The following is a 12500-nucleotide window of genomic DNA, read 5'->3' on the forward strand; positions in this document are numbered from 1 at the left end:
ACACTCATGCTTGGGTGAACAAAATCCACTCTCTTTAATAAATCTGTTGAGGAAAAGTTTGGCAAAATTGATGTTCTTGCTTCTAAAATTGATAGCCTTTCTCATGATGTTGAATTTTTTAAATTAAAGGTTATGCCTCATGATGTTAAAGAAAGTAAAACTTTGAATTCCATTCAAGTTAGAATTGATGAAAATGTTAGGATGTTGGCGGAATTGCATACTAGTTGAGAAAGAGAAGATGAAATTGCTATAAATAATAATTTAACTAAAATTTGTACCATCACCACCACCATTAGTAATGAAGTCTCAAATGCTAGCAATCCTCCTACTATTTATGGTAAAAAAATTGGTGTAGAAAAAGTTCCCACTCCTACAAAATTGCCTAGAACCACTGAAAGTGTTCCTCATAAGTGTGCTAAAAAAATTTGAAGTATGGGAGACAATAGTCCTTTTATCTTTGATCATAATGACTTTGGTTTTGATAATTGCAATATCTCTGAAGTATTAAAGTTCTTACAAAATCTTGCTAGAAGTCCTAATGCTAGTGCTATAAATATGGCTTTCACGAAACATATTACAAATGCTCTCATGCAAATTAGAGAAAAGAAATTAAAGCATGAAGCTTCTATTCCTAAAAAGTTAGAAGATGGTTGGGTGCCCATCATTAAGATGAAAGTAGATGACTTTGATTGCAATGCTTTATGTGATCTTGGTGCAAGTATTTCTATTATGCGTAGAAAAATCTATGATATGCTTGATTTTCCACTGTTGGAACAATGTTATTTGGATGTTCATCTTGTTGATATTGCTACAGAGAAACCTTTGGGGAGAGTTAATAATGTTCTTATTATTGTTAATAATAACTTTATCCCTGTTGATTTTTTTTGTTTTGGATATTTAATGCAATGCTTCTTGTCCAATTTGGGAAGACCGTTTCTTAAAACTGTTGGTGCTGCTATTGACATGAGAGATGGGATTATTAAATAGCAATTCCCAATCAAGAAAGGTATGGAACACTTTCCTAGAAAAATAAAGAGTCGCCTTATGATTCTATTATTATAACAAGTTATGATCCTGATGTTTCTTCACTTGAAAATGTTTGATGCTTGCTCTTTTTCTGCGCCTAGCTGAAAGGCGTTAAAGAAAATCACTCTTAGGAGATGACCCATGTTTTATTTCTGTAATTTTTATTTTGTTGAGTTTTGGAAGTTATTACCTCTGTAATAACCTCTCCTTATCATTTTTATTTCGTTTTTGTGCCAAGAATAGCCTCTAATAGGAAGAAAGTAAGATTTCACTACAAGAAAAGTTCTGATAGACAACGTCTCAAAATCGTCCGCTAAGGGGTATTTTTCGTCGCCCATGGGCCTAACCCGACGATATGGGTTCTGTTGTGGAAAGCTGCGTCGAGCAAAGTCCAACGACGTTTTTCGGTCCGTCGCGCTTGGGCGCCCTTCCGCCACGGAAAATCGGACCGTTGCGCAAGTGTTTCCGGGAGCCCGTTGACTGGCGACGTCATGCAAGCCGACACGTGGCGGACGCCGTTAGCCGCGGTTAACGGCGTTAACCGGCTGAAACCCCGTGGTAGATGGTAGGCCCACACGAGGCCTCGCCACGTCTTAAGCGGGCCGGGCCAGTGACATAGTTTGACCGGTCAACTATATAGCTGGGCTGGTCCATTAGTTACGTGGGCCGGGCCTAACCTCTAAGGTTGATCTGGTCAAAACTTAAATGGGCCGGCCCATTTAACATGTGGGGTCCACCTTACGGCTGTCGGGCCGGCCCAAGAAGCAAGTGGGCCGGGCCGAAACACGAGTGGGTCCCACTTTCTGTTAAAGGGCCGGCCCATTTAGTGTGTGGGGTCCACCGTGTAGCAAGTGGGCGGGCCAAAAACACAGGTGGGTCCCACTTTCCGGTTAAAGGGTCGGCCCATTTAGTATGTGGGGTCCACCATATAGCAAGTGGGCCGGCCCAACAAGATAGTGGGCGGGCCAAAAACACGAGTGGGTCCCACTTTCCTGTTAAAGGGCCGGCCCATTTGGTGTGTGGGGTCCACCATATAGCAAGTGGGCCGGCCCAACAAGATAGTGGGCCGGGCCAAAAGCACGAGTGGGTCCCACCTTCTCGTTAAAAGGCCGGCCCATTTAGTATGTGGGGTCCACCATATAGCAAGTGGGCCGGCCCAACAAGATAGTGGGCCGGGCCAAAAACACATGTGGGTCCCACCTTCCGTTAAAGGGCCGGCCCATTTAGTATGTGGGGTCCACCATATAGCAAGTGGGCCGGCCCAACAAGATAGTGGGCCGGGCCAAAAACACATGTGGGTCCCACCTTCCTGTTAAAGGCCGGCCCATTTACCATGTGGGACCACCATATAGCAAATGGGCTGGCCCAACAAGATAGTGGGCCGGCCCAATAAGCATGTGGATCCCACTATCGTGTAACCGGGCCGGCCTACTAAAGAAGTGGGCCGGCCCAAAATGAAAGTGGGTCCCACACTACGTAAGTGGGCCGGCCCAATCTGTTGTAGTGCCCTACTTGTTTGACTAGTCAACATGCATTAAATTTCATGAGCCTAAAATCTGATATCAATGATACACACAATTACATACACAAATAAAACAAGTAGGAAAATTACAAGGCAATTCATGTGCCCAAATAAAAAAATTACATAGAATCATTGAGGACTTCTATTAGCATCATCAATAACACGTTGACATTTGGCAATCGCCTTGATTGAATCTTGTGTACTCTTTGTCAACATATCGGCTACGAGATCTTAAAGCGGCAATACCATGTCTTTTATAAAGTACGACCTTGAGATATTCATTGTTTGATGAAAGCAATGGTCTAGGTTGACGGCTATGAGAAGATGCATCGGAAGAAATATCGAAGTTTTTGTGGGCCTCACTTCTAATGAAGATTGCTTCATCACAACTCGCATTCGATAATAATGCAAAAAGAGTTAAACGATGAACTATGCAAACATTTATTATGCAATGTAGATATAAGATAATAACAAGTTGCATAAATAAGACAATGTATGGAACTTGTACTAAGCACAAACTTACATCATAATGTTGCACGGGGTCGCTACGGATCCTTTTTTGGCGACTATCTTCTAATGATGACTGCTTCATTAAAACCGCATTCGGTAACATTGCAAACATAGTTACAACAATTAACTATTCAAACATGTATTACGCAATGTAGAGATGAGATAACAGCATGTAGCAGAAATAAGCACAAGATAAGATAAGATGCATGTACTAAGCACATACTGGCTCGCTGCGGGTCCTTCTCTTGCGTGCACTAGTCGTGGTCAACATGCCTGTCATTTTAGGTTCAGCCATCAAGTGAAATGCTAATCCTCCTGCTCCATTGTCCTTAATCCGTGTTTAGATATCACATTTAAGACCAAGTCAGCTGGTTTCAAATAACAAAAAACTTGAGCTGCCAAATGAATAAGCCAATATTTACCGGATATCGATTAAAACCAACTAGATGTTGCTTTGCATGAGATACGAATTTCAGACATTCAGATTTAGAGTAGGGTAATGCCAAGGTTTTCCACATAAAGTAAACTGGCATTAAGAATGACCAAATGTCGGGTTCAAATCACCTTCGCAGTTTCTCCAAGACAAGCATATCAAATAGGCAGAAACATAGTAAAGCATGAATGGCATTGCTATGGCAGGGTTCCAAGTGTTAATCTCTTGCATAAGGAACAATGCATATAGGTTATAGATAATAACGGAAGTAAGCTGCCAAAATTACCAACCAAGAACTCAGATTCCAACCTTCCCTAGCGTCCCCGCTGCTAATGTTGGATGTTCTAATAAGTGGTTCGCATGATCAATCCCTAGGAAAAATAACATTGACAAGTCGAGTCTATGATAATACAAAGACCGGACATGCACGCAGCAATAACTATATAAGCTAAAGACGAGGTATAATAGAAAGCAGATTGGAAATGCACATAGCATGATTATAAAAGCGAGTGTGAGAATAGCGGACACGAGAAAACAGCTAGCGACTAGCGGTGAGCTAATGACGTGGTATAAGAACAAGCGGATTGGAAATGCCCATAGCATGACTATAAAAGCGATGCGACAATAGCATGCAGTACAAAAACAGTTGGCAGCAAATGAATGGGTATAAGGCTATAAATATGTGGATGCACACGAGTGTCAGTAGAATGAACAGGATGGTAGCGACCGGATAATGCTTTTGTACTGTACAATATTTAAACAAACTTCATGCGAAGCAACACATCAAGAAAGTTAACGGCATATGAGATTTGCAAATAACTACACAAAACATGGCTAAAGAAACACCGCGATCTAACGGGCCAGCGTACTAACCAAGCTGCGGCGGGGTGGACGGGGCGGCAACTTGCATTCCAGGCGGCGGCGAACGCGGGAGACGATGAATCGACCCTGTTTCGGTAGAAGCGGGCGTTAGTGAAGCGAGATCTGGTTGGCCGGCAAGGGATTCGGTGAAGTTGATACAGCCGCTGCGCCGAGGTAGTCGGTGGCGAGGTCGGCGGTGAAGCTGATCCGTCGGTGGCGAGTGGCGGTGGCGTCCGCGGTGGCGAGTCGGCGGTGACGATCCGTCGGTGACGAGGGCGGCGGGGGAGCGGATCAGGTGGGTGGACAGCCAACACGATCAAGGCTACGCTGTGGAGGAGTATGCCGGCGGCGAAGCGAGATCTAGTACTCGTAGAGAGTCGAGCTTTGGCGTGTGAGAGTATTTTTGAGCTAATGGGGCGAATGGTTGGTGGGTGGGTGTGGGCCCGTGGGGAGGGTTCGGGATCTAGGCAAGATATTTCATTGTTACCGAATGAGCCCTCCATGGTCGGTGGGTTGTAGCTTCCGGACCGGGGTTAAAAGGGTAAAACTGGTCACGGGATTTTCGAATGGATGCGGCGGGATGATTTGGCGCGCGGCCGAAATTTTCAGTTTCAAGCTACGAGCGGAACGACAAAAATAATGTTCTTCCCCGGGGAGCTCTCATTTCTTCCTCTTCTCTTTCTCTCTCGAGTCTTTCCCACTCCCCGGCTCCTCTCCCCCTTCTCTCCCGGCGGCCTCGCCGGCGGAGACGAGGCCGACTTCTCTCTCGTATATTGTACACCCTCCGAACTAAATTAATTGATTCAACTTTCCTTAGACGTGTATGTATCTAGAGTAAAAACATGTGTGGATACATCCATATTTAGATAAGCAAAGTTGAGTCGGCTAATTTGGATCCGAGGGAGTTAGTGTTGTTGTAAGCTTAGATCCGAGTGTTTCCCATGAGCGGGAATGGCGCAATGGAGTCGGGGATCTCGTCATCGGCTTCGGATCCGGCCTGTGGTGAATCCGGCGGATCTTGCTCGGCCAAACCCCGATCCGGTGCCATCAATGTGATGGCGCTAACGGTGAGGCTTGCTTTGGTCAGTGCTTCGGATCTGGCCAATGGGGAAGTCAAGCTGCTAAAGTTCACAAGCTCGGGGCATACGACGGCGTCATCCGTCTTGCCCGTGCACATCTTGGCCTTTCAGCGGCCCTTCTCAGAGCCAATATGCCGTTGCTTGAGGCCCTTCTTCTCCTTCGTCTCGGCGACTACCGGCGACACCGTCCCAAGTGGTGCGTCCCCGGCGACGGAGTTGCTTGGAAAGGATGCGGAGCGGAGATCCGATGTGCGGTCGAGAAGGACTCGATTGATTTTCTTCTATATGTTTTGGGGTCCTTTTTGTAAAGTTGCAGGTTCTATTAGTTATTGTCTAGTACTTTTGGTCCTCTATGTAATTTTTTGGACTAGTTTCCATTGGCACCGATAAACTTGAATTTTGACAAGTTCACGGGGAAAAAATTCCTTTGCACATATGGCCTATCATGTATAAACATTCTTGAGATTTAAACTATATGTAATGTGCCATGCATTAACCCTAAACCATATATATGTAACTAACCCTAGCTGATCAAACCCTACTTAATTAAAACAAATAACCCTAAACTATACGCATGCACTTTATGCGCAAAGGCGCGGGTGCCTCTAATAATGTGTGTGCGCACTCGATCGATGATCCCTAAACCTTATACAACCCTGAAACCCTAATCCCTAATCCCTAAACCCTAAACACCCTAAACACTAAACCCTATACCCTAAACCCTAACCCTAACCCTAAACCCTAATTAAACCCTATATATAGGCCAACGACACTTAATTGTGCATCAAGCGAGGCCGGGGTGCCTCGCGGTCCTCTAATTAAATTAAATGTGCCATGCATTAACCCTAAACCATATATATGTAACTAACCATAGCTAATCAACCCTACTTAATGAAAACACATAACCCTAAAGTATACTAGCTATAACCCGATCTAATAAAAACATGCTCTATATATAGCAACTAGCTAGCAAACCTTAGATTAACACCAATTAATATATACATGGCCTATATCGATCATGTTGTATAACATATCCCTGAGATTCATTAATTAATTATATAATTATCGTGATAAATTAATTAACTCTAATTTTGACAAGTTCTCTCGAATGAAAACACATTTGATTAAGTTGCCTCATAATATATATATATAATTAGTGTGCATGCATGTCCTACCATGCATTCGTGCATATGTTTTAATGTATATTTGAACATATTCTTGGGGATTTCAATCTCTCTCTCTCTCGATCATCTATATATCGTTGGTGGCCAAAAAACACACATATATACGCATGCAATTTATGCGTAAAGGCGCGGGTGCCTCTAATAATGTGTGTGCGCACTCGATCGATGATCCCTAAACCTTAAACAACCCCTAAAACCTTAAATCCCTAATCCCTATAACCCTAATCCATAATCCCTAAACCCTAAACCCTAAACCCTAAACCCTAGCCCTAACCCTAACCCTAACCCTAACCCTAACCCTAAACCCTAGCTAACCCTAAACCCTAAACCCTAGACCCTAAACCCTAACCCTAACCCTAAACCCTAGCTAACCCTAAAACCCTAATTAAACCCTATGTATAGGCCAACGACACTTAATTGTGCATCGAGCAGGGCCGGGGGTGCTCTCGCGGTCCTCTAATTAAATTAAATGTGCCATGCATTAACCCTAAACCATATATATGTAACTAACCCTAGCTAATCAACCCTACTTAATTAAAACACATAACCCTAAATTATACTAGCTAGCTATAACCCGATCTAATAAAAACATGCTCTATATATAGCAGCTAGCTAGCTAGCAAACCGTAGATTAACACCAATTAAAATATACATGGCCTATATCAATTTTAATATATATTTGAACATATTCTAGGGGATTTCAATCTCTCTCTCTCTCGATCATCTATATATCGTTGTTGGTGGCCAAAAACACACACATACATATATACGCATGCACTTTATGCGCAAAGGCGCGGGGTGCCTCTAATAATGTGTGTGCGCACTCGATCGATGATCCCTAAATAACCTTAAACAACCCTAAAACTCCCTAAACCCTAAACACCCTAAACACTAAACCCTAGACCCTAAACACCCTAAACACTAAACCCTAAATCCTAGCTAGACCCTAAACACCGTAAACACTAAACCCTAAACCCTAAACCCTAAACACCCTAAACACTAATTAATTAAACCCTAAACCCTAGACCCTAAACACCCTAAACTAAACCCTAGACCCTAGCTAGCTAAACACCCTAAACCCTAAACCCTAGCTAACCCTAAACCCTAATTAAACCCTATATATAGGCCAACGACACTTAATTGTGCATCAAGCAGGCCAGGGGTGCCTAGCTCGTGGTCCTCTAGTTAAATTAAATGTGCCATGCATTAACCCTAAACCATATATATAACTAACCCCTAGCTAATCAAACCCTAGTTCATTAAAACACATAACCCTAAACTATACTAGCTAGCTATAACCCGATCTAATAAAAACATGCTCGATCTATATATATAGCAGCTAGCTAGCAAATTAAACGGTAGATTAACACCAATTAATATATACGACATGGCCTATATCGATTTCAATCGCTCTCTCGTATGTAGATCTCTCTCTACCTCTCTCTCTGTCTCTGTCTGTCTCTCTCTCTCTCTCTCGTTAATTGGTGGCCAACAACACACACATGCACTTTGTGCGCAAAGGCATGCGCCTCTAATAATGTGTGCGCACTCGATCAATCTAGTTTTGATTAATCATAGCACACAAATAAAGAAGTTGTATTTGAATCCACACAACCTAATCTAAAACACATAACCCCTAACATGGCCTAATTAATTAACCCCTTCTCTCTACCTAATTAGTGGAAATTGCACAAAATCAAAAGGGGTCCCTCACTAATTGTGCATATCACGCTAGATTGTGATAAACTTTTGCCCCATATATATTTGGTGGATGGGTGCATCTTGGCATGTAAAACAATTAGTGTTTGCAAATGGCGTTGTCAAAATTTATGTACAAATGATTTCTTTCCATCCAAAGTGCATAAAATGGGAGTTTTAATGAAGAAAGTACAAATAAAACAGCTCAACATGCTTCCACACCCCGATTTCCACACGAAGTAGAACATATTTAAAGGATAATTCCAGAGTTTTACTATTTTTCAAGCAACTTTGCTAATTTTCCCCCACTCACATGACTTTATGTCGATTTAACGAAAATATGGCGAATTTCAACTACATGGGCGGGATAGTTTGAATTGTGCGCGCGGCAAAGGGAACCGCCTATTCCTCAACCTTGTGCACGGCAAATTACACACGCAACTCCATTAAACGCCATTTAATTATCACCCGGCGGCCCGGCCGCATGACCCCCCACCCACCCCTACACAACTTATCCCCGTCCGTGCGAAGAGCTTCCCCTCCCCGTCCCGTCCGTGCGAAGAAGAAGCTTCCCCTCCCCGTCGTTCTTCTCGAGACGCACCGGCGGTCAAGTTGATCCACGGTAGGGCTGCTATCTCTAGCTCAATCATGTATCGGGCAAGACGGCCTAACGATTTATATTTTCTTGATGCTTGCTAAAAAAATTCGTCGGTATGCTCGAACTAATTGGCACTTTATAGTTTTCCGCTCGATTTGTCATCGATCAATTTGTTCATTTGCGTGGGCATATAGAGTCGGTTCGCACTCGATCCGTTAATTTGCTGAAATGCCATGGCGAGTTTTGTACACGATCCGTTTGCTAAAATGTCGATGGGCATTTTTTGTTTTGTACTCGACATGATTGCTGAAATGCATAATCATGTAGTATAGTTTTGTACTCGATTGATATACATTTCCTACTTCGCCTTAAATTAATCACCAACCACTCGTATCTCATAATTAAACGGATGGACGGAACTTGGATACTTGCATGGACACTTATGTTCCCCTTCATATATAAATGGTGTTCAACCCTTTATGGGGTTTATTAGAGCTCATGAAGGTCACAACCTGGACGTGTATTGCCCGCGCTGCACATGTATGAATGGTGAGAAGAGGCCTCACCACCGTAGTGGCAGATCATTTACACATTTTTGGGATGGACCGCACATATGTTAGGCGGGTTTAGCATGGTGAACCATATAATGATCCTTTAGCGAGGAGAAGCGAGATCTTGCTCACACCTGTATGTGTCTTGGCATATGTAGTTAATTATTTATATTGATGCTGCCATCTGTTTCAATCAATAGTTTGCATTGCTTTGTGCAAGGTTCGTACTCAAATTTAACTTGTTGCAGATGGATGGACGGGAAGGAGAGAAAAAGCGCTTGCTTCGAGGAAACGGGTTTCAGCTCCGGGACATGTGCTTGTGCCGGATGAGAAGGTAAATATGTAAAACGGCATTTGTTCGGGTTGCATCCCTTAGATGTTTGTCTAATCGGTTGATGTACTAATTGCAGAAGCATAGAGTTGAAGAGGTCTCTCAGTTTGATGGGAGATTTGAAGATGAATCTCAGTTTGATGCACCTGTGGATGGTGCTGATGACGAGCCTTTCATAGACGAAGGTCCTGCACCTGAGATTATCCAGCCTACAGAAGGAGGCCGTGGACCGAGTACACAGCTTTGCGTTGAAGTGGATGCACGCCCGGAGATCATCAGGTGCGTCCGGGTAGTCTCAAGACCAGCCAGCCCTGATGCACCTGTGGATGGTACTGATGACGAGCCTCTCATAGACGAAGGTCCTGCACCTGAGATTATCCAGCCTACAGAAGGAGGCCGTGGACCGAGTACACAGCTTTGCGTTGAAGAGGATGCACACCCGGAGATCATCGGGGGCGTCCCGGTAGTCTCGGGACCACCCAGCCCACGATGCAAAATGTTGAGCTACTTTATGATTCGTACTCTTATGTTACGGGTGCTGTAGTATGTTATGATTTGTACGCCTTTGGCGCTAGATTAAGCATTCGGTGGATGATCGCGTTGCAAAATTCGACACCCACACAATCAGTTCATCGTATGAGTAGTAGCACAATTACTTCTACGGCGATTCCTGCCGGCGCATTAGTTGGTAGCATGAAACACTTTCGAGTACTCCCCTCGATTCATATTAATTGACTCAATTCTGTCTAGATATGGATGTATCTAGATGCATTTGTTAACTAGACTAACAAACTTGAGTCGGTTAATATGAATCCGTGTAAACTTCGCCTGAGTCCTCGAGCAGCTAGTTTATTGACTCTGGACTCCAAGCCTCTCGCGGCAAGCCATCGACGAAGCTTTGACCAGATCTTGGCCCGCAATTTTTTGTGTGTGGCGAATAGCAAAGCTTTGACCAGTTCCTCTCGGGATGCAGCACGCCGGTGAGCTTGCACGGTTGCCATGAGCACTTTCCGGCGGAACTTCCTCTTCGGCGCCCTCAAGCCGGCTGGCTGCGGGACAGCACGCAGTGCCTCGAGGTGGACGGAATTCTGGATCTCAGGGCGGGGGGTCCGCATCGTCCGGGAACGATCTCCAGCGGGTTAACGAGGACATGCATGGCGGCCAGGGGATTTTTTTTTTTGGTTTGAGCTTGGGATTTGGGGTTTTTTCGGATAGGGGAGGAGGAACCGAGGAAGAGGAAGGAACAGCCGCGTGCTTGGCGCGTGGCGGTGTGCTTGAATTTCGAATTTTTGTGAAATGTTTCATTTCCCCGCTACAGTTCGGGGGTTTCTTGACGCGCCAATGCGTCCCGCCGGGCAGCTTCAAGTGAATTTGGGGTGCCACGCTATGGGCCCTAGTTTCAGTGAGACATGTAATGACTAGTCACATCAGTAAGTTCACTGTGTAATAAAATATGTTACCCCTCCCCTTTATGTAGCACCCCTTCTCTCCCGATCGAGTGCCGATTGCCGACGGATGCAAGCCGCTAGCTCGATCCCCTCCTTTCGCCTCCACCGTCCGGGCATCCAGCTTGGAGGGGCAAGCTGCATCTAGACCAAGCGGATTAGGTAGGACTAGTAATGTTCTTTCCTTTCTCGAGATCGGTTCTTTTTTCCTCTCCTCGATATCTTGCGCATCTCTTTCCTATTCTGGGCGAAGGGGCGTCTTTATGGTCACCCTCGAGCTGGGAGTGATTGATGGGGGTGGGGGCGGGGGCTACCTTTGCTTGGATTGGGGTGTTCTTCCTTTATTTGTCGACATTTGCAACCTTTGTAGTTTCTGCTGATCCTCACTGTATCTTTTGTCAACTTGTACAGGAAAGGTAAGACCTCGGCGGTGGGGGCAATGGAGCGTAAGGCCACCACGCATGTGGGCAGTTGGCTGAGCTCGAGCTGCGTCCCCGACCCCGCGAAGCGAGTACTCCGTTTGCTTATCCACTCTTTACCTTTTAAGTGTCTCTCTCGCATCCTCAATCTGTTCCTGTTGCGGAATATGCTTAAAGTAGCACATGTCTTCGATCTGTTTGTGCGTAAAGCCTCTGTGACACCATGCTCTATATTCTCTGTATCGAGTTGGTACCTCCGGGTTCCGTGCTGAGGCTATGGGGAACGAGAATAGCGCCCCACCTGCTGCAGGAGCATGGCCCGATCTGCGGCACAAGAAGCGAAATGCCACTGCCGAGCTGGGCAGGGACCGCCCAGGGGTAATTTTTTTTAACCAACTTACCATGATGTAGTCTGAATCGATACTCCCTCGGATCCAAATTAATTGACTCAACTATACGTAGATACGGATGTATCTAGATGTGTTTTAGCTCTAGATACTACGCCTCCATCCCAAGGCTTTGGGCTTATATTATTTTTAGAAAGTCAAACTATACCATGTTTGACTAAGCTTTTACCAAAAATCGGTAACATGCAAAATACAAAATTAATATCATTAAATAGATAATAAAATATATTTTCCTACGGTATCTACACAGTATTATATTTGTTGATAGAATGTTCTAAAATTTTGGTCAAACTTTTGCTTGTTTTGATTTCTCAAAAATAAATAAGGCTTAAGCTTTTGGATGGTGGTAGTACATTCATATCTAGACAAAGCTGAGTTAACTAGTTTTTTGTCCGTCCATAGCTAGTGTTCACGCTGCAAAAGGCTAAGAGCATCC

This window comes from Lolium rigidum, chromosome 6, assembly GCF_022539505.1.
Source record: "Lolium rigidum isolate FL_2022 chromosome 6, APGP_CSIRO_Lrig_0.1, whole genome shotgun sequence".
Classification (NCBI taxonomy): Eukaryota; Viridiplantae; Streptophyta; class Magnoliopsida; order Poales; family Poaceae; genus Lolium; species Lolium rigidum.